The following is a 27,415-nucleotide window of genomic DNA, read 5'->3' as shown; positions in this document are numbered from 1 at the left end:
TTGCTGGTGCATTTACAAAAATGGAATCCAATTTACTGAGTTCAAACATTTTGCAACTGAAAAACAGTGTTAAATAGTCTAATTTTTAAACTTGTGAAAAGGCAGTGATGAATTTCTTCGGTTTATCTTCCATTAATCTGCCTACTTGCTGATGACTTTCTATTGTCTTCCTTATAGAGTAATTCATAATTTCTTTCTATACATTCTCTTTAACATCTAACTGATAAAAACGTTTATTGTAGCTATTTAAATCACAGTAATATGTGTTGCATATAAAATTTTTGACACTTTTTTCCTGAACATTCTTATTTGGAAATTTTTCTGAGTACCTACAGCACATAAAGAAAGCAGCAATTGTTAAGTCAGAAAGAACATAGAATGCTTCTAGATTTTTAACTTTGCAGGTGGGTATGTCTAATTTTCTAGACAGAAAAATAGTGTCAGATACAACAGAAGCACATTTACAACTAATTTCCCATACTTATTGAAAAACACCTATATATATATATATATATATATATATATATATATATATATATATATATATATATATCTATTTTGGAGTTCCCTTTCAAATGAATTGCATTGGAAGATGTGAAATGTGAAATAGTCAGTAATGTTAAAAAGCATTTACCATTACTCTCATACATAGCGTCAAGCTTAATAAATAATTAAGAACATTTCCTAAACAAACATACCTCAGACACCGGTGTCTTAATTCTTCAGGAGAATTACTACTTCAGCTGCCTTTTTGTCTTCTTGTCTTGAATTTGTTTTGTAGCCTAGAAAAATAAATCTCAGCTTACTTTCAAACTGAAAGCATAAGGCTAGACCCAAAGAAAAAAAAAAAAAACAAACAACACTTAATAGCATTGCAGTTAATTCTGCTGTAATCCTACCTCATTATCTTAAGCAAATAAATCTCTAAAAAGGATTACCTTTTTAAAAGCAAATTAGAAAACTGAATGTCATCTGTGCAGGGAGACATTCTTTTAAAATGCAATCAGCAAGGAAGCTCATAAATAGGCCACTATATAAAAATATTCCTATAAGGCAATCCTTAGCAGATTTTCAGCAGATGTGTATGTAACTATGATTTCACAAATTCCTAAAATAAAATGTGTCGACATCGTTTACCACAAACATTCAAGTGTCTAAAAAAAATATACTCATTTAGATTCTAGAGAAAGAACAATATCATAAAGATACGTTCTTTATGTATCTTCAACTGCAAGCGCTCTTGCCGATCCACCCATGTCAAGAATGGTAAACGCAGGGACTGACTGGGAGAATGGAAACACTAAGCCCACTGTAGAAGAGGATCAGGTTCAAGACCAAGGAACCTCAATGTTCACAAGTCCATGGGACCCAATGAGATTAATTTGCAGGTCCTGAGGGAGCTGGCAGACAAAGCTGCTAAGCCATTATCCATTATTTCTGAAAAAAAGTGGCAGTCAGATTTGCGCTTACAGCCCACAAATCCAGTGGAATCATCAAAGGGAGTGTTGCCAGTAGACCGAAGCAGGTGATTCTCACCCACTACTCTGCTCTTGGGACACCTCTTGGGACACCCTCTGTACAGTTCTGGTGCTCCCAAATTAGGAAGGATATGCAACTGTTGGATCCAGTCTAGAGGGCCACCAAGAGGACTGGAGAACCTCATCTGTGAAGCTAGGATGAGAAAGCTGGGGCTGTTCAGCCTGGAGAACAGAAAATTATGTGAAAACCTCACAGCAACATTCCAATATCTTTCCTTAAAGTGGAGCTGGAGAGGGACTCTTCGTCAGGAACTGTATTGATGGGATAAGGGGTAGTGGGTAGAAACTGAAAGAGGTGAAATTTAGATTAGATATTAGGAAGAAATTTTTTACTGTGAGGCTGGTGAGACACAGGAACATGTTGCCCAGAGAGGTTGTGGATATCCCAACACTGGCAACATTCAAAGTCAAATTGGACAAGGCCTGGAACAGCCTGGTGTAGTGGGAGTTGCTGGGACTTGATGATCTTTAAGGTGCCTCCCAACCCTTTAACCTTCTATGATTCTGTGCAAAACACAGCAAGTGCAGCTATTTAACTGTCACACTTCCCACTCCTGCACACCATTATCATTTTTGATTTACTGAGGAGAATTATAAAAAACTCAACAAGCAGGGTTGTTATGCTTTTACTTTATTTCAATAGCCATGTAAAATTCAGGAAGCATAGCCATTAGGTGCATCTTAATACTCATTACACAATTTTAGAAATGCACATAGAGTATATAAGCAGCAAAGAAGCAGCAGACACTATCAGGAGAAATCAAACTACTGAAGGAATTATCATTGTTAGAATGTTTTAAGTATTCTGAGAAAAAAAATTACCAGTTTTAAGGTCTTTTTGATATATTTAAGTTAGAAATAGAAATCATGGGTTACCATAGCCCTAAGAAAAAACATCAATACCACTACAAAATAAATGTATCATTAAGAAGAAACCAGTCTATGATTCTGTGATAGCTTTATTACTAACTTAAAAGGAAACAACAGACATTAATAAAATACAATTTCCATTTGCATTTTTAGCTTAATTTGTATTGAACTTCTCAGTTTCACTTTAAAATACTCCTCTTCATCATCCTGAGAGTTAGTCCTTTCTTCAAATGATTTCATTTATCTGTACTAATACAAACAAGTTATGTTAAATAAAAACAACGCAGAAGACAGCTTGCTTGAAGGGAATGTGTATATAACAAATCTAAATGTGTATATAACAAATCTAAGTGAACTCAGCTTTGGAGGTTGATTGTGGTATATGTGGAAGAAACTAATGAAGAAAGTATTTAAATGAAAGTAATAAAAGATAAAAAAAAAGCCAAGACAGAAATGAAAAACAACTGAAAAGGGTTAATAAGGCTTTAATTTGTACCCACAAGCCAGCAATGTAGTTAGGCAGAAAGAAGTCAGGAAACTATTTTCTGTCAATAGCTGCTTCAAAGTCTTTTACTTCAGTGTTTCTCAAGAACAAAATATATAGTCACACATTCATTTGAATACATGAAAGCCAATGCATGATACAGAAGGTAAAACAAGGCATCCAGCATTCACAATAATAGAAATGGTGTATATTATGCTATAATTCAAGATTCTCTAAGAGCTAGGAACCATGTACATATAGTTTGCAAAATTAAAATAATCACACTTCTACCATTAAAGCAAATATTGATTTATAACTATTTTTATAGTGGCCATGACTTGAGGGTTTTGTATTACTTTTTCAATGGTAATATAGTGGAGTCTCATACATTTTTTCTTATTCTTTCTTTGATAACAATTTTTGAGTCTTTCAAGTTTCAAGATTAACTGATGTCTCTTCAGTCAAAGGCTATTTTCATCTGAGTGCTAGAACATTTCCATGATACATTGAAAACAAGATAATGGAGGGACAGTGGGAAAAATAACGCTTGCTTGAAGGACAAATATTGCTTGAATATTGCTTTTAATCAATATTTAGGTGAAAAATGTCAACAAAGCAGATCTCTTCATACTTATATCTTTATTTTTTAAATACTAAAAGGATTCATAAGAGTTGTTTCATGGAACAAGAGCACATATTTAAAAGCAGTTTCTAGTCTCATAAAAATCCTTCTATCTTTGTATTGTTACAGTAGTTGGAGTATTTTCATCAGATTTATACGTTTTATGGTGTTTGCTAAGATTTGATGTTGGTAATGTCTCTGCGATTACATATTTAAGAAGAAAATCAAAGCAAAGTGCACACAGTTTTTGTTCTACTAGACAGAGAAGAGGAGGAGGAGGAGGTGAGAACATGTGAGGGAAACCACATGGAGACCCAAGGCCAGTGGAGAAGGAGGGGAGGGAGGTGCTCCAGGTGCCAGAGCTGAGGTTCCTCTGCAGGCTGTGGTGAGACCGTGGTGAAGCAGCTGTGCCCCTGCAGCCCTTGGGGATCCTTGGGGGATGCAGAGATCCACCCACAGCCCGTGGGGATCCACGGGGGATGCAGAGATCCACCCACAGCCTGTGGGGATCCATGGGGGATGCAGAGATCCACCCACAGCCTCTGGGGATCCACGGGGGATGCAGAGATCCACCCACAGCCCGTGGGGATCCATGGGGGATGCAGAGATCCACCCACAGCCCATGGGGATCCACGGGGGATGCAGAGATCCACCCACAGCCCGTGGGGATCCATGGGGGATGCAGAGATCCACCCACAGCCCGTGGGGGAGGTGCCCATGACAGGGTGGGAGGATGTCTGGAGGGGGCTGTGATCCAATGGGAGACACAGTGGAGAGAGGGGCCCTGCTTCCAGGCTGGAGCAGTACATCCTTGGAGGACTGCACACTGTGGAAGAATGACACACACCACAGCAGTTTTGGGAGGACTCTGTGCCTGTGGGAGGGGCTCATGTTGCAACAGTTTTGGCAGGACTGCTGCTCATGAGATTGGAACCCTGTGGGAGAAGAGGAGCTACCTCTCATGGGAGGGACACCACCGTCTCACAGGGGACGGACTCCTCTTCCTGGGCAGTGAAAGAAAAACTCAGGTGATGAACTGATCAAAACTCCCACATCCTGTCTCCCTGTCGCTCTGGTGGGAAGGAGGGAAGGTTTGGGGAAAAAACATGGCTTTTAAGGGCTTATTATACTTCTCATTATCATCCTCTGATTCTATTAGTAATAAATTCACTTTGTACCTTTAAGTTAAACCTGTTTTATAGGAAATGTTCCCTCTGTTGACGGAGTGACAAAACTCTCCTTTGTCACCTCAAAAAGGAAAGAAGCCCAGAAGTTTCCCTCCTCAATTAGGTGAAAAGACATCCCATAGGGCCTGGGGGACTTCACCTTAAACTTAAGGATAACTAATTGGACAGGAGCCAAAAAGTCTCACCTGGGCAATTTACTAGAAAAATAAGAGAAAAAAGAAACTAATCGCTTTTGTGAGGTGTTTTACCAGGAGCAAGAACCTCTTGCACCTGGCTCAGTTTTTCTCTGTTTGTTATTTTGCCTTTTATTAAACCCTTTTGTTTCCAACACTGCAACAGAAGCCATCCTGCTGATTTTTATGCCTCCAAGGGTAGCTGAGCTATCTTGGGTGTGTTATAGACCTCCAAGAGCTCATGAGACCTGGCTTGAGGAGGCAACTATTACACTGTTTTACCCTTGAAGTGTTTGCTCCTAGTCCTTATCTCAACTCACAAACCCTTCGTGAATTTTTTTCTCCTCTGTCCAGCTGTGGCAGGGGAGGGTGAGTGACTGGCTTTCGTGGGTGCCTGGCATTTGGCCAGTGTCAAATCACTACATTTGGTCAAAATTTTAAAAGCTGACATTTTCTACCCACTTTGAGAGATGCAACTTCAGTACTACATGCATCTGCATTAGCCAAACATTTAAAGAAAAATATGAAGTAATTATTCCTAATGATATTACATTGAAAGAAACCCATGGATTTAATCTAGTCCCTCTTGACATTTGAAGATCCATATTTAGTGTCGAAAGGTTTTACCCTTAGAAAACCTTTTGGTTTCCTTTCTCCAGTCATTTTATTGCTGTAGTGTACAATTGTGTGCAAGGTTAAAATAATTACTGATCAATTTGTACCTAACATATAGAAAATTTGAATTTTAGTGACATCTGGAATTCCCCTAAGGGAAATTTCTGCCAAATACCCATACTAATTGAAATTATTAAATAAAAAAAAAAGAAAAAAAAAAAGGAAAAAAACAACAAAAATACAGAACTGGGTCAGTAGTGTTATGAAGTACAGAAACATAATTTCAAGCATCATTGTGGTTCTATGTCCTTGGAAAATATAATTTATTGGTTTCAGTAAAAAAAAAAAAAAGAAATAATTTCTTTTACAAATTCTCCAATGTCTTGAATCATGTGACATGTCAAGTTATGGCTTCTAAGTTAGAAAAAACGCTATGAGTATAAACAGACTGATTAAATTCACAATGAATTTTTGTCTACCAAGCAAAAAAAAAAAAAAAAACCACCAAACAAAACAGCCAGAAGGTAACAATGTTAATCAGACTATGGGAGTAAAATTTACTAATTTTTTTTATTATCCAGATTGTGAGATTTTACTAGCTAGTAGTCTCACGCACCCTTTCATTAAAGCTCAGTTTGTTTAACCACTGTGAATGTGTAGCATTGCAATACACAGATGAAAAGGATATGCCCAAGCTAACAAAAACTAGAAAAGACAGTTTTAAAGTCACAGTTTTCTCTTGATGCTCCTAAAGAGATAAAAAGTCATAAATATCTTGGCATATCTTTACCTACAGAAAAAAGCAAACTTGGAAATAATAGAGACAATAACTAAAGTCTTCAGCTATTTCTTACCTATAAACTAAAATCAATAATCAATTACTTCTTCTCAAACAATTCAAGGTACAACTAAAACCACAATAAAATTCACTTTCTTGAGGCAAGAAGCTAAATAATTTTGCTGCCAAATATTTGGTTTATTATCACCTGGCAAAGGAAAGAGAAGCAGACCTTAATCACCAGCACAGAAGAACTATGATTACATGGTGGCATTGACATCACTTAGATGTCTATATAACAAAACAAAACTAAACTAACCAAAAAAGGGCAAATATCTTAAAACCAAAACAGTTTGATGTCATTAAAGGCAAAATAATTTAAAAAAAAGAATGAAAATCCCTTCAAATAACTCTTGATCAGTAACATGTGCTAACCAAGACAATTACAGGTAGAGATAATTTGCACACTTTATCAATCTAAATGCATTTACAGGATAATCTTCTGAACTATAGCTTATGTTCAAAACAGTACCCTCACAGATCTGTAAAGGATTTTAAGCTGAAGTGATGTGAAATATACAATGGTTAACTATGTGTACGGGGTTTTTCTTAGTTTCTGACATTATTTTTCCTTTACATCTGTTAAATAGATAGATTTCTAGTTGCACTCTTAAATTCTTTTATTAATGCCAGAGAGAGCAAAATTTGTATGAAAATGCTCCCTGTGAAAATGAGGATCAAGGTTCCTCATACCTATATTTTTACTGCTATCAGCATAATTTTCCTTCTCTTATTTTCCCTTATAATTTGCTTTTCACTAAACGCAGAGCTGAATTAGACAAAAATGAGTGTGAAGCAACTTAAAATCCTTCATTTTCCAAAGTTCAGGGAGGTGCAACTGGTTCTTTTCATTTGTTTCCACTTATAGCAAAGATTAATTTGATGCTGTTAGAAGGACTTCAAGAATATTTAAATTTGCACTCTAGATGCATATTTTCAGCCGACCTAATGAACACTTTTTTACACTCAAATGCACAATCAGGTGGCAGATACCTGAGATCCTGAACAGTAATGAGTTCTGAACTTTGCTTGCCACTTTCCAGTGGGTATGTTCAGTTTAATTCCCACTATAATGAAACATCTAAACATAACTAAGATAAAAACTTGCCAGATTTTAAGCTTGACTTTATTTTACTAATCTGATTGATAATAAAAGAACTAATGAACACAGATTTAGGAAAAAAACACAAAAAACCACAGTAGAGTATTTCAGTTGGAAGGGACCAGCAATGATCAAGTCCAACTCCCTGACCACCTCATAGCTGGCCAAATGTTAAAGCATATTAACAAGGGCATCACCCAAATATTTCTTCAACACTGACAGTCTTGGGTTATCAACCACTTTTCTAGGAAGCCTGTTCCTGTGGATGACCACCACCAAAGTAAAGAAATGTTTCCCAATGTCCAGAGCAAACCTACCCTGACCTTCCCAAGAGATCAGCACTTCCCTCTTCTATTTCCCACCTCAGGAAGCTGGAAAGAGCCACTCAGCCTTTTTTTGGACAAGTCCAAAGTCCTCTGCAGTTCCTTTCTTCCAGCCCTTTCGCCAGCTTTTTTGCATTCTTCTGAATACATTCAAGGCCCTTCAAAAATTTCCTAAATTGTGGGGCCCAGAACTGCGCACATTTCTCAAGGGGAGATTGTATCAATGCTGAATACAGTGAACAAATCACCTCTTGCAAAGCTAAGTGACAACTGTACTTTAAAAGAGGACAGCTGCCTGTCTTCAATCTCAAGGTAACATTTTTCAGATCAACCCCAGTGATTTTGACTACCAACCACCTACATTCCCAGTGTACAGCTAGTACTGATGGTCCCACCCCCCTCCCAACAACGATCCAAGAATCTCAACTAACAACATATTCACATGCTCCACAAACAGAACTAAGAACACATTTACAATTAGTTCTTACAATGCTAGTTCCACAGAGCATTACTAACTATGAAAGTTCCTCTCTTGCTGCAAGTTAAATAACCTATGATGTATTTTTTTAAATTTCTCTCTTATTTTAGAAAATTTTATTAAATGGAAATTATAAATATTATAACTATTATATAATTAACAATATAGTATTTATGTTACAAATATAAACTTCCTTTCTATTAATAACATGTTATTTAGATTTTATAATTAAGGACATGCATTTAATAGGGAAAATCCTACCTATCATATGATATGCAGAAGTCATTAACATCTGTGTGGGCATGGAAGCCTCTACAATGGAATACTGACATTAATTTTATTTCTTTACTGGAAAGGAATGAGGCATTCAGAATTTTTACTCAGAACTTCCAATGAATCATTGAACATTTAGCAGACTTTTCATCATTAAGAAAAACAAATGAAGCAAAGGAGTACTCTTGTTTAACGATATCTAATCTTTGTATTCACTTCTGAAAAGGCATTCTTAAAATTTTTTTCTCATATGTCTGCTTCTCTAAAGATCCATAGAAATACTCAAAAAATATGGAAATTAACTCTACTGCTACACCAATTAAATTTAACTATATGAGATCAGGGACAAAATGTTGGTGGATATAAATGCAACTGTATCACTGAAATGGAAATGTGAGCACAAGAGGTTCTTGAAAATCGTGTATAGAGCAGTTCAAGAGAAAAGCTGTGTGGAAGTCAAGTGGACCAATAAAATAAAAGCATTTTGAGTAGAAATGAGATCCATAAAAATATTAATTTTAATGTATTTATTTTAAGGCTCTACGGCCTTATGTACATACTGATTCACAGAAATTAGAGAAGTGCTACAATACTAAGGTGTTCTTTTCAGTTAAATTTTTAGAACCCAGATCTTTTCTTGTCAAGAACATGGCCTTGGTTTTTTTCCAATTTTTGATATAGTTACTTCTCTTCATATTATATTAATATATGATCTCAATTATTTGGAACCAGTGTAGCATCAGAAAATCTTCCTAGACAAAAGAGGAATTCAGTTATTAAGTGAAAGGAGAACAGATTCCAGCTGGAATTCTGTCTCTGCCACCACTGTGAAGAGGACAGCAGCATTGATTTTTCTATTTTGTTCCCATGCACAAGCTCAAATTTATATTCAGAAGTGTGCAAAGGAGAAAGGAATTGAAGGGTGAAGGGAGCAAATGCAAATGAATTGTTGAGTCACCGTCCCTGGAGATATTTAAGAGATGTGTAGGTATGACACTCAGGGATATGTAGATAGGATACTCAGAGGTGCATTTGATTCTCCTAATGACTCTTTTATTCTATGAAGATAGAAATTAAACATGACTGTTGTAATGTTTTTCCTTCTAAGCAAACATATTCTTAAATTTTTAGTGCTTAGTAGCATTTTGCTGTTTACACATTAATTCTCAACATTGAATGTAAAATGCCACCTACATATTTAAATGCATCTGTATTATGCTTTGTTCATATAATTTGATATGATTTCAAGACCTGAATGAAATATCCCATTTTCACTTAAACACGTTGCTTAGAAAAGCAATTAACCATTGAAGTCCATACCATCAAAAACAATTCCTCATGGTCTAGGCAAACATGCCCTGGAAGTAAAAAACTAGGAAGCATAATGTGGGCATAGGCACCAGGGTTCAGGTGTCTGTAATGATGACAAAATTTACTAGAACAAGGCCATTTTCACTAGTACTTACTCATATATATAAACTGAAAAACAGCATTTTGAGATCACATTAGAATTCCATTGGAAAAAGTGACCCTTCACTTACTAAAGCTTTACATCTAATTTACAAGGAAGCCATACTAAATTAGTTATCTAAATCTCTGGCTGAAATAGATCATAGCTGTGTCTTACCAATTAACCTTTCAATGTACAAAACCCCAAGTGATTTCGAGCAATTTTGTTTCCAGCTCATTGTAAATGGAAAGCGTTCTCAAACATTCAGTACAACTCAACTAGTGATCTCAATTCATTTTTAAAAAAAAAATTTCTTCCCTTAATGAGATGGAAAAGAGAAAAAAGAAAACAGATTTTACTATTTTAAATCTAATTTCACTCACATATGTACAGATAACCACCATCATTTTTACATACATTAAGTCCTTAATAACAAAATCAGATCAAAGTAAAAACATTCAATACTGCTATTATCAGAACATTGAACAGCTTCCCAAAACAAAATTTGATCAAATTCAGTGAAGCTTACATACATTGTCTCAAATGCACAAATATACTCTGTTGTTAAAATTCAAGATTTGCTTACTCCCAGTTCAGTCTGAGACTTCTGTCTGCAGTGACATTTTAATTTACAGTACCAAAAGGATACAACTAAATATCTAGCATGAACAGAAAACCAGACTTACTAAAATGCAAACACACAAGAAAGTGGAATATAATTGTATTATGCAGAAACGCAACAAAATAAAAGCAGAGGAACAGCTCTAAGTTCACCATATCAGCAGCATAAATTTTCTTCAGATAATGGTAATGAAAGCAAAAACTGGTATGGGCTTATATTCCTGTCAAAAAATCAAGAGTTATAGCCTATAATTTCCCTTGGATATATAGAGGCAAAAGCTTTTCTTTACTTCACACTGCTTGAAGTCTGATAGTGTTCATTGCACAGAAAGAAACATCCCAAGATAAAGGAAGCAAACACTTTTTTTTAAGCCATGACTTAGAAGATAATTTCTGAGCTCACAGGAGGTCTCACAGCATATTTTAAATTACACACTGACATACATTTCATCTTCATAAAGTGTAATTGGGTCTTGGTCTGTTCAGTGAGGTTAAAAAACAACTTTTGATTTCCCACAAAATTACTCTAGGCTGAAAACAATCTGTGACTTGAAGGAAAGGAAACAGCTTTGAACTTTGAACTTGAAACAGCTGAAGACTTTATTTAGTGTATGGTGCTGACTGTAGTTGTCTGCATATCAGGAGAGCATAGCAGCCTGTGCCTGTCTTAGGAGCAAAAGCAAAAAGATTCAAATACAGCAGTCCTTATACTAGGAAAATATTTTAAAAAATGTTTTGTTTTCCTCAGGCAGGTTTTTTAAATTTCAAAAATACAGTAAAGCAAAAATTAAAACTGTAAAGAAAAAAATCTAGACTTCTCTGTCAGCTGAAACAAAATTTTGAGGTGAGAAAACTCAAGAATGAGTAACCTGATTAAAAATTTACTGCTGTATGATCATGAGTAGTTTTGGTAGATTTTGCTTCATTTTTCTAACCTATCAAATGTGAGTAGCAATTTCCTTTCCCCTTGTCTTGTATTCCCTTTTTTGGCTCATGAGGTGCTCAGACTCTTGCTGGGGCTTGCATAGGATGGTACTAAAAGACTGTCCTTGGGATTTCAGCATACCACAATAAGAAATGTAACAAACAAAAGATGATTGCTTATTGTGGCAGATAAAAAGACTGTACGCAAGGCTTAAATGTTTATTAAGTCAAATCTGAAAATTGATTAAAAGTAATGTTCTCCTTCAATCTGACATATTCAAAGAAGAAAAGAACTGCAAGCCTGAGGCAAGACATAGTTCCATTAGAGACATCACATAATGCCTAAAAATGTGAGAAATAGAACCAGAAGCAGTGAGATTCTTGTATCATATAATAAGCATACAATCCCACCTGTATTGGGAAGTGCTTTTGTCCTATTTGAGAAAAAAGTCAGGTGAAAGACAAAATTTCCTCTAAGAAAGTAGAAACTCACTTGCTTCACTTATTTTGCTTGGAATTTTCTCTCCTCTACAGCAAATGAGACATACACTATTCAGAAAAATCTGAATGGTCTTGGATGGTTTCTGATTTCTAAAGTCTACCAATGCATCCTTCAATAAACCTGGAACTTTTTCATTGAAGAAAACACACCTGAGAAGAAAGATTTCTCCTTTTTCTGCTAATATTATTGAACATTGTTATTTCTTCAGGTGACCAAGGAAATGGAAGATACCAAGGCTCTGCATGTTCTAGCCTATCTTTCCTGTTTTTAATTTGAGACAGTACACATAAGTATCCATACACACAAAATCAGACTTTGTCCTGAGTTCTTCTCAAAAAAAAATTACAATGATTGTCAAGAGAGCACTCTCGATATCACTATGGACATTTTAGAACAGTCAGAAATATAAGAAGAAAGATTTAATGTTTAGGAGGCTACTAGTTTCATACCAATAGAAAAAGGTATGTCTAAACAAGTAAACTATTAAAACAAAAAACACTTAAATCAATGTAAATAAAAAGAAAAAAGAAAAAAGAAAAAAGAAAAAAGAAAAAAGAAAAAAGAAAAAAGAAAAAAGAAAAAAGAAAAAAGAGAAAAAGAAAAAAGAAAAAAGAAAAAAAACTCCCAAACATAATTAAATATTTTTAAGAGAAAAAAATTCTTATCTGTATATTTAAGACAGTTTTGTATTTACTCCAAATGAAACATTCCATTATTCTATGCTTCTGTGACCAGTTGAATCTTCTGTGTGTTCCTTTCTCCGAGATAGGTTTTATCTGTTAGCTTTGAATCCTTTCATCTGCTGGCTTTGTACTGCTTTATATCTATTTGTACACAGTTCTTTTTATTGATCTGTTTATTTGGGTTGTCCAACTCTGCTGTGCAGGTTACACCATTTATCTGTAACAACACTCCTAAAGGAGCCCAGGGCACCTTCAGCCTTTGTGTTTCACTTTATATCTACCTGTAGTTCCTTCAAAGCTGCTTTCCAGCTAATCTGCCCCCTCACATAGTCTTCCTCACTACACTGCCTTGGTTTATTCCTGCCCCTGTGCATGACCTCACATTTTCCCTTGTTGAACTTAATGAGGATCCTGTCAGGCCATTTCTCCAGGTTCCTCTGGAGTTCATCGCTGGCTCTGGTCATCCACTGCTCCCTGTGTTGTGACATCAACAAACCAGCTGAGGTTACACTTTGCCCCATCATCCAGATCTTTAATGAAGATTGTGAGAACATCTGAACCCAGTGTTGACCTTTGGGGTCCACTGCCAGCTACTGACCCGCAGCTAGACTTACTACCCCTGGCCACCACAGTCTGGGCCTTCAGCCAGTTTACAGTCCCTCTCAATGTCTGTTCATCCAATCCATTCTTTGTCAGCTTCTCTATGAGGATCTTACAGGAAAGAGTGTAAAAACCCTTGTTGACACCTAGGTAGCCTTAATGACTGCCCAGTGCTCTACACTCATCTGCTGAGACTGTCATTTTCTCATGTAAGGTTATCAGTTTGGTCAAACATGACCTCCCATCACAGCCCATGGATTTATGTCCATTTGCTTAATTGCTCCCTGACCTGATCGTCTTCCATGAGTACATTTTCCTTGCACCAGGGTTTTCCCTGACTTCAGTAATTAAGATTTCTGAGGAATGATTTTGCCAGCTAAAACCAAGAGGAATTCAGAACCTCAGCCTTTTCCATGTCCTGCGTCAGCAGGTTCGTTCAGCAGCGGGCCCACATATTCCCTATTCTTCATTTCATCACCCATGTACACATTGCAATCCTTCTGATTGTCTTTTGATATCCCTGACAAGATTCTGTTTAGTCCGGGCTTTGTCCCTCATAATTGCATTTCTGCTCAAATGTTGCCTCTATACTCCTCCCAGATCATCTGTCCCTGCTGCTACCTTCTGTATGCTTCCTTTTTGTGTTCGAGTTTGCTCAGGAGATCCTAGCTCATTTACGAACTGTTGCTGGTATTTTTGGCTGACCTTCTGATTTAGGTCTGGACTGAGAACAATGACATCTAAAACAGATAAAACATTTATCAAATTGTTACTCAGAAGTGTAACCCATGGGTGATAAATTCACAAAACTATGCAGACACCTTTTAATATTATTTAAGTAAAACAGGAATGCAGGAAATCAACCTAGGCAGAAGGCAGACTCTACCAGTAGCACCATCTTAATTTTATTCTCAAGTCACTGTCAGAGCAAAAAAACAAAATAAAAAAAAAAAATTTAAAAAAAGGAGTGCAGCTCCTGAAGAGTTTAGGGAAATTTAATATTCTGTGAAATACTATTGAAGAGTTTCCTCTTGTGTCTTCCAAAAGCCTTTATCATGGTATTTCTCTGTCACTTTTTTTCCTGAAAATTGTTAAAAAGATCTCTCCAAGGACTGGTAGAGTCCAACATGCGAAGCTTCTACAATTGCTGTACAATCCTTCTACCCAAACAGCTAAGAGCTTTCAAAAAACACATACTGAAAAAACTCTCTTATTAGTAATTCACCTTTGCTTAAGTGCACAACTTATTGCTTTTCAGACTGCAGGTAGTTAGTTCAATTCCCAATAAAGTGAGACTTTATGTACATTCAAGAAGTACTTAAACTAAAGCAAGTGATTTAATGCTGCTGTCTGAATCATTAGTGTGCTTGCAGGGGACTCCCAAATCACTAGTTCAAGAACTACTACTCAGTCATTAAGGAATTTTTCAAAGTGCTGCACCAGCACTCAGGGAACTTCAAAGCATAAAGAACTTTTTCTGTACCCAGCAAGCTACTGACGCTTTTCAATTACTGTGACATTTTACTCATATTTTGCAAAAATGTGAGAACTGCGCAATGTAAGGAAGAAATGAACCACCAAACCTTCAGTACTCATGTAGTATTTTTGATTATGTATTAAGTTTTGCAACAACTGCAGTTACCCATTATATTATTCAGTTGTGAGCAGAGTTTTTGACCCCCTTGTCAGGGATATTCAATATAGCAGTAGAACAATGAATTATTACCTCAGCCAGGGTACTAAGTCTGATTTGTGGAAGATATGAGTACAAGAGGGGCACAGAATAGCACCAGTGACTGTTTTCTGACAGAGGAAACTTTTCTCATTTTTCTATTTCCTCTCTTGAAATCACAATACAAACATGAATAATCCAAACAAACTGTTTTCTGTTTGCATCCACACACATTTTAAAGCATATACTCCCACACTACATAAATAGCATACTGATAATTTTGAATGAAACAGTTGTGTTTTTAGCATCCTTTCATTTCTGTAGGTAGCATGGGTCTGGCTTCCATTTTCTCTAAAAATCTTATGTAAAATAAAAATAATTTAAGCTTGGGAAAAAGCATGGCAAAAAGCATCACCACCACCTGCTGCATTGAACTCTCCCACTTAAAAAATGATGCCTTCAAACAGACATTTAAATGAATATTACATCTTTTCTATCTAGCTCCAAATTTATTTGCTATTTGTACATCCCAAAGGCCATTTTTGTGAAATCTCCCTTAAATCCTTATGCACTCTGGATGCTGGTTTTATCTTCTCTGAAATAAGATCTTACAAATTCCAAGCACAATGATTCCAAATAATTCTGCAGGTATGATGACTGTAGAGGGACAACAGATTTAGTTACTTTTTTTTTTTTTTTTTTTTTTTTTAATTAGTAGTCTGAATTAATGTAAGAACTGCTATTTAGCATATCTCTCATTTCTACTCTTGTGCTTCTGGAATAACACTAGCAAGTAGGAATAAAGGTTAGGATAGTTAAGCACAATATTCTTCCTGAAATCTTCTTAATTTTCTATGGAAGAATACAAAAAATATAGGCCAAGAACTTGCTACTTTTTTGCTGTTTTATTTTTTATAATGGAGTAAGAACTTATTGAGAAAAATACAGCAATACAGGATAACTTTCATCTGCATGGTAAAGGGGATGCTTTTCATCTTAAGGACTGTCAAAATAGTGCACACCATATGAAAACTAGTAACATAAGTCCTTCTCTTGACACTGAAAACTATCAAAAGAGAATGTAAGAACTATCAAAGGAGAATGTAAATAAAAAGTATTACATGAGAACTCAAATAATATTGTGTATCTGTTAAAAAAAACAAGATCCAAGTCTAAATTCATTCTGGTTTTACTAAGGGTGTAGAACTCCCAGGCTACATTACAGTATCCCCTATGAGTTCACGTAACTCAGCACCATAAAGATTTATTAGAGTCAACATCTCAAAATTCTCACTGGCACTGAAACAATAGAAAATATCTGTACAAATCTTAACAAAAAAAAATAGAATGAATTTGTCTAGTGATTCATTTTCTTGCCATTATAGCTCCTACATTTTTTACTGTGTTCATCTTGGTAAGGCACTTGTTAAATATAACCTTACTAAGTACCTGCATTTACTCAGAACAATCTTATAATTACTAGCACATTCAAAGGGTTTGGAAAATAGAATCTGATAAGGGTTATGTTTACACACACTCTTTCAGTCTCCCTGAAGTAGCTGAATAGATTGAAGATGGATTAATCTGACAAACTTTAGATCTTTAAAATGCCTTAAGCAGCTAGTCATTTAGACCCCCCTTTATGGTCAGAAGGATCAGATATCTCTAACAGGTCAGAAAAACTGTTTACATCTTTCCATCAAATATAAAGGTTATAGTCAGCCTCTCCAGCAAAAATGGTTTTTAGATAAATATTCTAAACATCCTCATACTGGACTCTGAGCACCTTTTTAACTTGTGAAGCTGAAGTTCTAGCTCTGCCTCCCAGGAATTTCAGAACAATGTTACCCCTACAGTTCTGATATTCTGTATTGCCTCACAACAGGTGGAAAGGTTCCAGAACTGAATAGCTGAGGCACATTCTCTCAAATGTGTTTTCCTGCAGCTGAATTCAGTCTCGGAAGGCAAACCATACATAGACAAATTCCTCCCCTAATATCACATATCTTTCCCTGCCTCTGAATGACACATATTTATAGAGGTTTTCACTTGGTAGTGATTCCCCTTTCTTCAATTTTTCTCTCCCTAGAATTATATTGTGTTATGTACGTTTTCAGGTTTTTTACAAAACACATCTTATTCTAAAACTCTGCATGCATACTTAAAAGATCTAGCAGAAGAAAATTTAGGTGACCTGCCCATTATTTAAGATAAAAATAAAAATTTGCTATAGCATGCCAATTCTGTAGGTCTGTTTTCTTTAAAAATTACATGGTGCATCCAGTGAAAGGAGAGGAGGCTTTTTGATACCTGTACATTAGCAGTCATCACTAAAAACACAGCATGAACAAGTTGTTTCACAGAGAAAAACATCTAAATTATTCTTCCTTCAGATTTCTATTTGTTCTTATTTTTATGACAATGCCATCAGCTCCCCAACATCACTACTACATCCCTCCTAAACAAAAGATTGCATATGCTGTGCCCGCAGCTATTTGTGCACTGAAAGGGTAGTTAGACAAACTACAGTGACCGGTTGATTAGCTGCTACAAACACAAAGTGTGATGCTCAGGTCCTGTCCTGTCTGTCCTCCCCTCAAGGGAACAGCAAAACTACTCCCACATTCAACCCATTAATGAGTTTCCCCACAAACCATGTACAAACCTAATGACCCTGGAGACTTCCTCACTGTGACCTTCACTACGTACTGGCAAATCAGTTCAGCAGGGACTGGCAAGCAGAAGCAGGCAGCCTTGCTAAGCCACATTAGGGAAGGAAAACAGGCCAGGAGCAAGAGAAGCTTGCAGTGGAAGTGTGGATGAAGAATTCATTTTCTACAGAAGTTGTAAAATAGTCGTCGCCAACTGTAGGACAATGCACAGTGATGGAGTATAATCGCTATGCAGATCCTGTTCTGCCGCTCTGCCGAGATGGTGTTGATTGACTGAGCCCAGTGCAGCACTGTGCATGAGAAACAGTTACAAAATTGTTCTTCACACTATGCTTGCCATATGGGCATGCCTTTTGCTTAAATAAGCTATATGAGGTGTCAGTACAATTTTAGCACACTTGAAAACAGAATGAAAATTCAAAGCCTACAATTGCATCCGTATGACCATATGGCCATAACTGTAGAATTTATGGGGGGTGCATGCAATAGGTAATCCAAAATTTTTCCCAGAACTCTGACATTATTTAAGAAAAAAATAAGCTTAATAATTTCTCACTTGAATTTTAATCTTTCAGTATCTTTTTAATGAAATGGCATATGAGTAACATAAAAAAATCAATACAGTGTGTCTTTAACAGAGAAAAAACCTAAAAAAAACAACTAAAGATCTCAGCATTGCTCAAAGAAAATCTAATAAATCACAAAAGTTTAAAAGAAGAAAACCTCCACTTTTCTACTTAAGAACTCATAAATTTTAAAGAGATGACTTATGAAGAATTGTAATTTTTCCCCACCACCAACTGTAGCTGAATTTTATTCTGTCATAAACATTTAAGGCAAAATAAGTAATTTCAAATAATCTAAGATTAATTTATTGGATCAGCATTCTCATTGTATAATTCAGTGTACAAGGTAATAAAAATATATCAATTAGTAACTGAAACGATTTTCTTTCACTTGAAGAGTTTACAAATTATTTTCCTATTTAAGCCAATATGAAGTGCACACTTTTAACTGACTGCAGGTATACCTTGTCTGAATTCTTCAATAATTAATATATATCACTTTTTTTTCTAGCAATAAAAAATTTTTTTATATATTTGACCCATCCTTGCAGAAAACTGGGCAAAATCTAAATAATGGAGTTGGAAGTTGAGCTTTTAATTAAAAATTAATAAACAAAAATATGCTAATAATATTTGATAATATGCTAATTTATTCAGAGAAGATAATTATCATCACAGGCTTACAACAATAAAACTGAAATTAAAGAGTTGGCTGACTGAAATAAAATAGAAATATAGGAAGAAATATCTTGAACAGCATACCAGAGTATAACATGTACAAATGCAAAAATACATTTCTAACACATATTAGAAATTTTAAAACAACATGCTTTTTAAATTTCTGAATTAAAAATTACTGCTTTTGAGATAAAATATATCAATTTATAGCAATCAAATAAATTCCAATTAATTGTCAATATCATTTGCAGACTGTGGGAACATCCTAGCAAAATATATTAAAAACTACACGCAATTAAAAATATACTGGTTTCTTTCCTAAAAGAGTTTATATAAATAAAAAATTTATAACAGATAATGAAAATTACTCTTCAAAACCACTAAGTAATCAGCTTGTTTCAGAAAACAGTAAGAACATAGATTGCATTTCTGTGTGATGGAAGCAGTCCTACTCTGGAAAAATAAGGCAGCTCTGCATTTGCTTCTTCTTGGTCTCTTCTTGTAAGAGGAAATTTCTCCAAACTGTCTCCAACTTCTTGTCATTAGACCAAAGGTGAAATAGTGACTTATTTTCTTCTCCTTTGAGTTTACAGCCCTTCTGAAAGATAGCTGTTTACCTTACTAGACTGATTAATCAATTCATTGAAACAAACAGCACATCCTAGGTAGCCCTCTGATGCTATAAGAAGAAAAATACAGTTTGCCAAACAGTCTTGATATTCTTGACTTTATAAGTTAAGCAGATTTTTCTCTTCCAGTTCCAAACTCACTTATATCAACTTGTTAGACATCACTACTGCAGCATCCTTCAAATTCAGGTGCTTCTTGGTCAAAGATAATTATCTTTTCTGTTGGGAGGAGTACTTACACTATTATCTCACAACCTAAAATAAATAAGCAATTCACAGTGGTGAAAGGAAAATTAAGTAAAAGAAGGAGCACAGCTATTAAGAATGAGAGAAGATCAAAAAAACCCCACCAAACACAAACCCACAAAGAAAACTCACTTGTATCTTGAAACCAATCCAGAAAACTGAGTAGTGCTTTCCCCAGAGACAAACTATGAATAGGATAATGAATGCAATTATACCATTTCATTACCCAGGCAAGTACTCCCTTTTCTAAGATGTGATACACGTGTCAGTTCAAGTCTAGACTGAGCTTCAAATGTATGGTTTAGGTAAATAACTTCATTCAAGGTGTGGAAAGCACACCCTCAATTACGCTACAAACGATACACAGCTGGCAATAGGATTAGTAACAGCTGCAACCAAACTGGTACAGACCATGATTTTATTTTATCTTTCACATGAATCATACTGATAGTCTAACCAGCTGCAAGAGTTAGATTCTTTATTTTGTACTACACACCACCTAAATCTCAGTTTCTAAAGATTTTTTAGTAAAGAGTATGTGTTCCTGTATGCTTGGCTAAAATTTATCAGCATAAAATACAACAATAATTAAGTGAATGAAGCCAGGGCATTAACATCAATAGCTTGCATTCTACATTCTGTAGTCTCATGAAGGAAACATTAATGATTGTAGTTAGTGAATGATTGGAACTCAAATAACATCATGGCCTTTGAAAAAGACAAGCAAAACATTCTCATCAATACCTATGGTTTATCTGATAAATGCAAGGCTGACTCAGAGCAGTACTAATAGATTACTTTCCTTGGATCATTACTTGGTAAAAAGGTAGTGTGTTGGGCAAGATACTTTTTTATAAAACATGTTTTTCACTAGAAAATACAATTAAAAATATATATATCACAAAGAAAACCCAAAAACTTCTTAAGAAATTAAATGGAATAGCATCAAACTCTCCCTTTTTCCTCAACAACAGCCAAAAATTGCTTTTGTATTTCTTACTGTTGCTCTACTCAGTTCTGATCACTTTTAAACTTAGTAACATATCACTGAAGAATATTTTTTGAGAATTAGTAATTTATTCTTATTCTTGTATTTTATTCCAAATTTTGGGACAAGGGGGGAAAACCCCAAATGCCAAGTTTTGGTAATTATTTCTATTCTTAACTTCCAATTAACAGGTTTCACCGACAGTTTTTAGCAGCTTGACTAAACAAACTAGTTTGTACACACAGCTGATTATTGTCACTCTAAAGCTCCTCAGCTAAAATCTCAAGGTTTGAAGAAACAATATGTTCTTGACACTGTTTTGTGGTCCCAAATTTATATCTTTTTTGTCATGATTTTTTTTCTCTAGTTATAAAAATTGTATAACCTCACAAACTTGGCATTATAGAACAGCCTATGTTTAATATAAAAATTTCTTACACAAATTCAAAGATACTGGGAGTCTACATCTCCAGGGTAATTTGAAGACCAGTATATTCTTTCCTGCTCATCATAGATACCAACAGTTATTTCAATAAATATCCATAACCCCATCCAGCAAGCAGAAAGCTAACACAGAGTGCTCCCAGAAGCCAGGGCATCTCCAAAACAAGAAACATCCCTGAACTGCACTTTTTTGATGCTTTCTGTGTGGGATGAAAGGGAGGGGATGTTGTAGCAGCTTGTTTTGCTATCACAGGACGCTGTGGCTGTGGAAGCCAGGCCAAGGGGAGTGTGCCACTGTACCAACACTGCTCTCTCCAAACCTTTCCCATCTGGGCCACCCACAGGAACTTCGCCTCAAGTGCGCCTCAGTCCTGCATCCAAGGTGCCATTACAGTTAAGAGATCCAAAAACTCTGCAGTTCCAGGCACTCTGGGGCGTAAGGCTTTTGTCCTAGTGTCCCTGAATATGTAGGTTTTGTGACTCTCTCAACCCCAAACCTAGTGCATTTTAAATTGCAGGTTAATTTACATGGCTGGTAAACAATCTTTGAAATAATCTAGACAATTATTTTAAAATGTAAAGAAAAGATAAAACTAAGGAAAAAACTCTAATACAACGCATTTTATGGACCTAAATGAATTCCCTGCCAAGTAAATTAGTAAAATGGCCATTCTACAAATTCATAGATATTTGAAGACAATAAGAGTATGAAAAAAAATTGTTTCTGTAGCCAAAATAAACATGACATCTCCTCCCAATCTTCAAGCGACTCTGACTTGACAGTTTATTACAGCTAAAGGTCTTTTTCTAAGTATTTTAGGGACTGAATTTTTAAAGCTGTTAAAAGTAACTTGCGAACCATAAAAAAAAAATTAGATTATTTATCATCTGATTAGAAAAAAGTCCAAATAATTTCTTTAGATATTAGTTCACACTTTAATTAATTCTAAATTTACCACCTGTAGACTTTTTGAAGATGCCCTAAGCAATCTGTTCAATTCATTCGTTCCCATTTCTCTTCAAATAGCTGTTTGCTTATTGCAGCTGCTTCATTTTCTGAAGGCAGTGACACTGAAGTTCTTTTAAATCCACAGTGTTGTACCACACAAGTTTCTGGTGGGACAAGCATTCCTCCTCCTACATTTTTGCCTGTCACATTACAAGAAGTAACCAACTATTAACAGAAAGAGAGGAGCTGCAGTTAAACTTCACAAGGTTCATAGAACAGATTGGCATGGATTTCAAAGGATCCTGATTCCTTTTATTTAAAGAAATGCCACTATTGAAAGAGAAGGAAGGGTCTCTAATTTGTTCAAAAACTCCACAAAACTGCAAAATTGAAACAAAAAGTTACATAACAGAGCCAGGACCAAGACTGAATATATTTACAGGTCAGTTATGTAGACAGAAAAAACTATTGTCTTGCATGACTCTCCTTAACCAAATACAGAGGTTTTTGCAGTTCATATACAGTTAGATAAAGTAGTCTAGAAATTTCTAAAAGCAAAAATAATGAAAATAGAGCTTAAAGCTTTCCACTTCCTCCTATATGAAGACTTTCAGACATATTTATTCAAACACTTCTGAATATTTAAGTGTTTGTATGAAGTAACCTAGTGGTCTGACTGTAGAAAACAAATCCTTTGCTGAAATGATTAATCTTCTCTCAAACTGATACACATTATTTTGATTCACAACAAACTGTCTCGTGAAATCTAGCCTTTTGAGATTCACATATGCAAAGCTGTTGTAATGACAACACAGGGCTGTGTATCAGCAGAGCATCAAATCAGTAATCACATTGCTTGCCCTGACGATAAGCTGAAGTTCTGCAGAAATGAGCTGGATACACAAAAGCAGAGAGACAGAAAATTAAGCCAAAACCAGCTGCTCCAGTGAAGGTCATTCTTTACTGATATAAATGAAAAAACACCACTGAACATCTAGAATTATTTCAAGATACATTTTAGTAATGATTTGGAAGAGAAGCAAAAATGTGTAATTTTTACTGAGTATAAAGGAATAACATATTATTCTACCTGAGCATAACCTGACAATACTCTCACTGGTCAGTTTGCAATATCATTCTACTGTGCTCATGATCAGTTCTCATTTTATGTGCAGCTTTTTGTAGAAGAAATTTGCTTCATTTTATTCAAAGATACTTTTCCTTAAAGAAAGAACAAAGCATACCAGCCAGCAAAAAGTAAAAAGAGTGAAAATTACTTTTGTCTCTATACAAAACACTGTTGATCTTTCACCAGTGTTTTGTCTAGAATGACCTATAAAATGTTGGTCAAGCTGCCCAATGCATTTGAACTCAAGGAAAAGCTTAGAAAAGCTAGTAACATATGAATGGAATTGCAGAGACTTTTCATAAAAGAGAACTAACAGAACTTAACATAATCAAGGCCAAGAGGCCTTGACTGCTCTCCAGGATTGCCTTATTGCTCTCCAGAAATTTGTTAAATGTTACACATTTGGGACAGCAGAAAATTACTCAAAATAAAAGAAATTAAGGATAATTAAAGGTAACTTTAAAAGTAGATTTTAAAACTCCCAATCTCTCAAAAACAGAATCTTCCATTACTGGCCAGCAGCCACAGTCCATAATGCTAGGGATGTCACCATTAAAATGCACTTCCAGTAATCCACTGGCTAGGTAAACTCCTTGGACACCTACGAACCACTTATTAGTGTTCTTGATTAAACTCATATATTCCCATATCCACCTGAAGCCACATCTAGCTCAGACTTGAGTACTGACTTCACAGTTCTCACTGTGTTGCTCACCCATTGGCAACTTGCCCATGTCTGCACAATAATGAAACACACTTTTCCTTGGCATTTCTGCTCTCTCTTCCCTCTTTTCCTGCTGGCCTTGGCATACAAAGATTGCAGTGTGCGGCCTCCAGCTCCACAGTCAAACACCTGCCCTGCCTTGCCGGGCATGAAGTGCACTGGGATAACTGTGGAATCCACCCAGCATGCTCAAGGCAAGGCCTTAAGCCTCTCCAAGGCTGCCCACAAGGGCCCTGGACACAGATTGACAGAAAAGATAAAAGGGAGATAGGTCTTGCAATCATCTTCAAAAGGCACCAAAAAGAAAAATCCTTGAAACCTATGGGCTAATGAGCCCCAATTTCACGCCTGGGAGAAATCACAAAGGGTGTCCTATTGGTCTGCAGTCCTTCTTCAGCCCTGCAGAGTGAGCCTTGAGACACCAAAGGGCAGGGCAAGGACAATGAGAACATCAGAAAAACAGATATGTTCTTGCAAATTTTGTGTGTATCTCATTTTAACAGAATATATTGAACTGAACCACAAGTTTTAGCATTTTCATAACTGTAATAATAATAATAATAATAATAATGTTAAAAATTATAGCACTCAACAATACTGTCTCCAATTGATGGAAATTGAAGCTTGGATTGGCAACAATTTTATACTTATTTTCACTTCCCACTCAATTGTCTTCTTGCAGAGATAAAAAAATAATTAAACTAAGTATTAACATGATGATACTGAAATGCTTTATCTATATCTGATAGCTTCTCTTTTTGTCTTACATTACTTTCCTATATCAATGCTATTCTAATGAGGACCCTTTCCTACTGATAAGCTAAGGACATAGTTGATTTGTTATAGCTTGAAATAAGCAATTAATTTAAATACTTCTAAAAGGTTGATCATTACTAACTGTCTTATCATACAGTCACTCCTGAATATTTGTTCCTATGCTGCTCCAAGCGCTTAGGGAACTAAATATCTGGTTATACTGGGAGGTGGAGAAAGTCAGGGTTCCATTTCAAAACTTGTTCTCACAGGGGAAGGATACCACTAATAAGCAGAATGATAGAAGCTGAAGCAAAAGCTTGAAAATGGGGTAGAGGCATCCAAACATTTCTGTATTCAGAAATCATCTGGGCAATGTGCTGCCAAGGACCACTTCCTAACAGATGCAATAAATTCTTAGAGAGGTGACTGCACTTTCAGGAACTTTGTGGAAGCAACACTTCATATTTTTCATAGTCACAATGAGTGAGCAATTTTCCATCATGGAAAGGAACAAAATCCCACACAGACAAATTTTCAGTCATTATCACAATGAAAAAAAAACAAACCACAAAATAAAAAAAAACCCCACCAAAACAAACAAACCGAAACCCAAAACCAGAAAACACACAAAAAACAAACCAAAAACTTAGGAAGAAGGATTATGTGACCAAAGTTCAAATACTGTAAGGATGAACACATATACACTACAGATATAGTCAGCTTTCATTTCATCTGTTGTTATTATATTTTAAAAAGTCAAGAATCAGAGTTCACTGAGACTGAACTTTTTATCTGGCATCTGGTATATCTTGTTTTATTTACCTCATAACTCCATATAAGCAAAAATAACTCTCTCTGTTTTTTACACTCAGAAACAATAAGACTACTGTAAAGAGACAATTTTTTCTCAATAAATGTCATAATTTTTCACTGGGGGAGATTCCTGTATCTTCATACTAATTAAAAAACCCCAAACTAACTCAGCAATATCTAACAGCAAAAACACCAAACACATTGTTTCAAATGAAATTATGGAAATGCTCATGAATATTTCAGGCAAATTTCAGTGTCAAGGGATAAAAGTTCATAAAATTTCACAGCCTGAAGACATGATTAACTTTTAGAAATAGCTCCTCTTTACTAAAACACAAGAGATTAATTCAGTGCTGCAAAGTAAGGCACTTTAATGTGAGAACTGGGCTGTTCAAATTACAGGAAGGTACCCCTCCGAGATCACTAACAAAGGCAGTTGAAGCCAATGGATGTGTCATGTCAGTAGTTAATCCTTCACTAACAGCAGTTATTGAAAGACCCTACTGAGGATATAGGTTTTCCACCCTCAGTTCCTATCTCTGTGGTGAGAAACCCAGATGTTAACCAGGTGTTTATCTCAAGTCCTCCAAAACTACTTTTAAAATTTAAGAGGAAAACTATTTAGGCAACAGAAAACCATTACACCAAGGCAACACTGAGTTTTAGGTTTGCAAGGCAGTATTAAAGGTTATCTTCAAATAAAATTTGTAATGGTTGCACTCTGTATGAACAGAGACACAATGAAGATTGTGCAACCTGCTTCACTGGCAGCAAATGCTGCAGCCCCTTGAAATAGTAACATGATAAGGAGTTTGGCTTCTGTGAACTCAGAAAATCAGACTTCTTCATAGTGGAATAAAATTTGCTGGTTTTCTGTTAGGGATTGAAAGCAACCCTAAAAAACCCCAAAATGAAAACCAACTAATCTTTTCTTACATATTCTACTCAATGACACCCTATATATCTACACGCCTTCAAAACTGATACACCATAATGCTTCTTTTCCCGTTTAAGATTGGCCTCTCATCAGAGACTTCAGTAAGTCTGCAACTAAAGAAATGATCAGCACCTCTAAAGAACTGTAACTTTTTCCCATCTGTTGAACAAGCAATAATATTTTATTACATGCACGTGTAGGCATGAGATTTAAAAGCAGTTTGGGTTCCAATGTTGATTTTTCCCCCTGTCCCAATAGAAATATGTTTCTCATTTACCTGTTGCATTTCTTTTCTTCAGGGATGTACTTCTGTCCTGAGAGATTCCTTTAACAGATTTTAATAGTTGGGTTCTAAAGTTGAGATTTTGACTCTTCCTTGACTGTGTGTGTGAAATGTACAAAGCTAAATTGAGTGTGCTCAAATCCAAAGTTTCTTTTTTTTTTACTTTTGAAGTATATATGATATAAAGGGAGATTGCATTATTGATCAGAACAGATGGCAGCTTATTTTGCCTTTTTAATGTATTAATATTTTTATTACAATTATAAAGTCAGATTTGCTCCATAACTCTTTCAAAGAGAACAAATAATTTTTAGGCACAGAAGTTCACAATTTATAGGAGAAAACAAAAACAATATCATTCTCCATTTAAGATGAAATAGTCATCTTTGGGTTGTTTTCTGTACTGGAAAACAATAGTGCTTATTACATTTTGTGTGCTCCAGAGAAGAGCCATTCTGTGATATGAGCTAGTTCAGATGAAAGTTCTTTTCTTTATAGTGGTTTCATTTTAGGATAATTTAGTATTAGAATTTTATTGGGTTTTTTGTTAGGAAAGTATTCAATCAACATCTCTCCATGTTAAAAATATAACTGCAAGAGTAAAAAGTAAAAGATAAAGAACACATAAAATGCAGAAAAAAAGTCC

At 35.5% G+C, this 27,415-nt stretch overlaps 1 long non-coding RNA gene across 1 annotated transcript in view; it reads right to left on the bottom strand.

Moving 5' to 3' along the window:
• Nucleotides 1–698: 698 nt before the first annotated feature.
• LOC131091573 (uncharacterized) overlaps nt 699–27,415 on the bottom strand; it is a 205,331-nt gene continuing 178,614 nt past the window's right edge. The window contains exon 3 of the long non-coding RNA XR_009115406.1: nt 699–782. This is a non-coding gene — a long non-coding RNA (uncharacterized LOC131091573). The remainder of the gene's footprint in view (nt 783–27,415) is intronic.

Source organism: Melospiza georgiana, chromosome 1, assembly GCF_028018845.1.
Source record: "Melospiza georgiana isolate bMelGeo1 chromosome 1, bMelGeo1.pri, whole genome shotgun sequence".
Lineage (NCBI taxonomy): Eukaryota > Metazoa > Chordata > Aves > Passeriformes > Passerellidae > Melospiza > Melospiza georgiana.
Note: the sequence above shows the minus strand (reverse complement) of the source record. Positions and strands in the feature narration are given on the sequence as shown.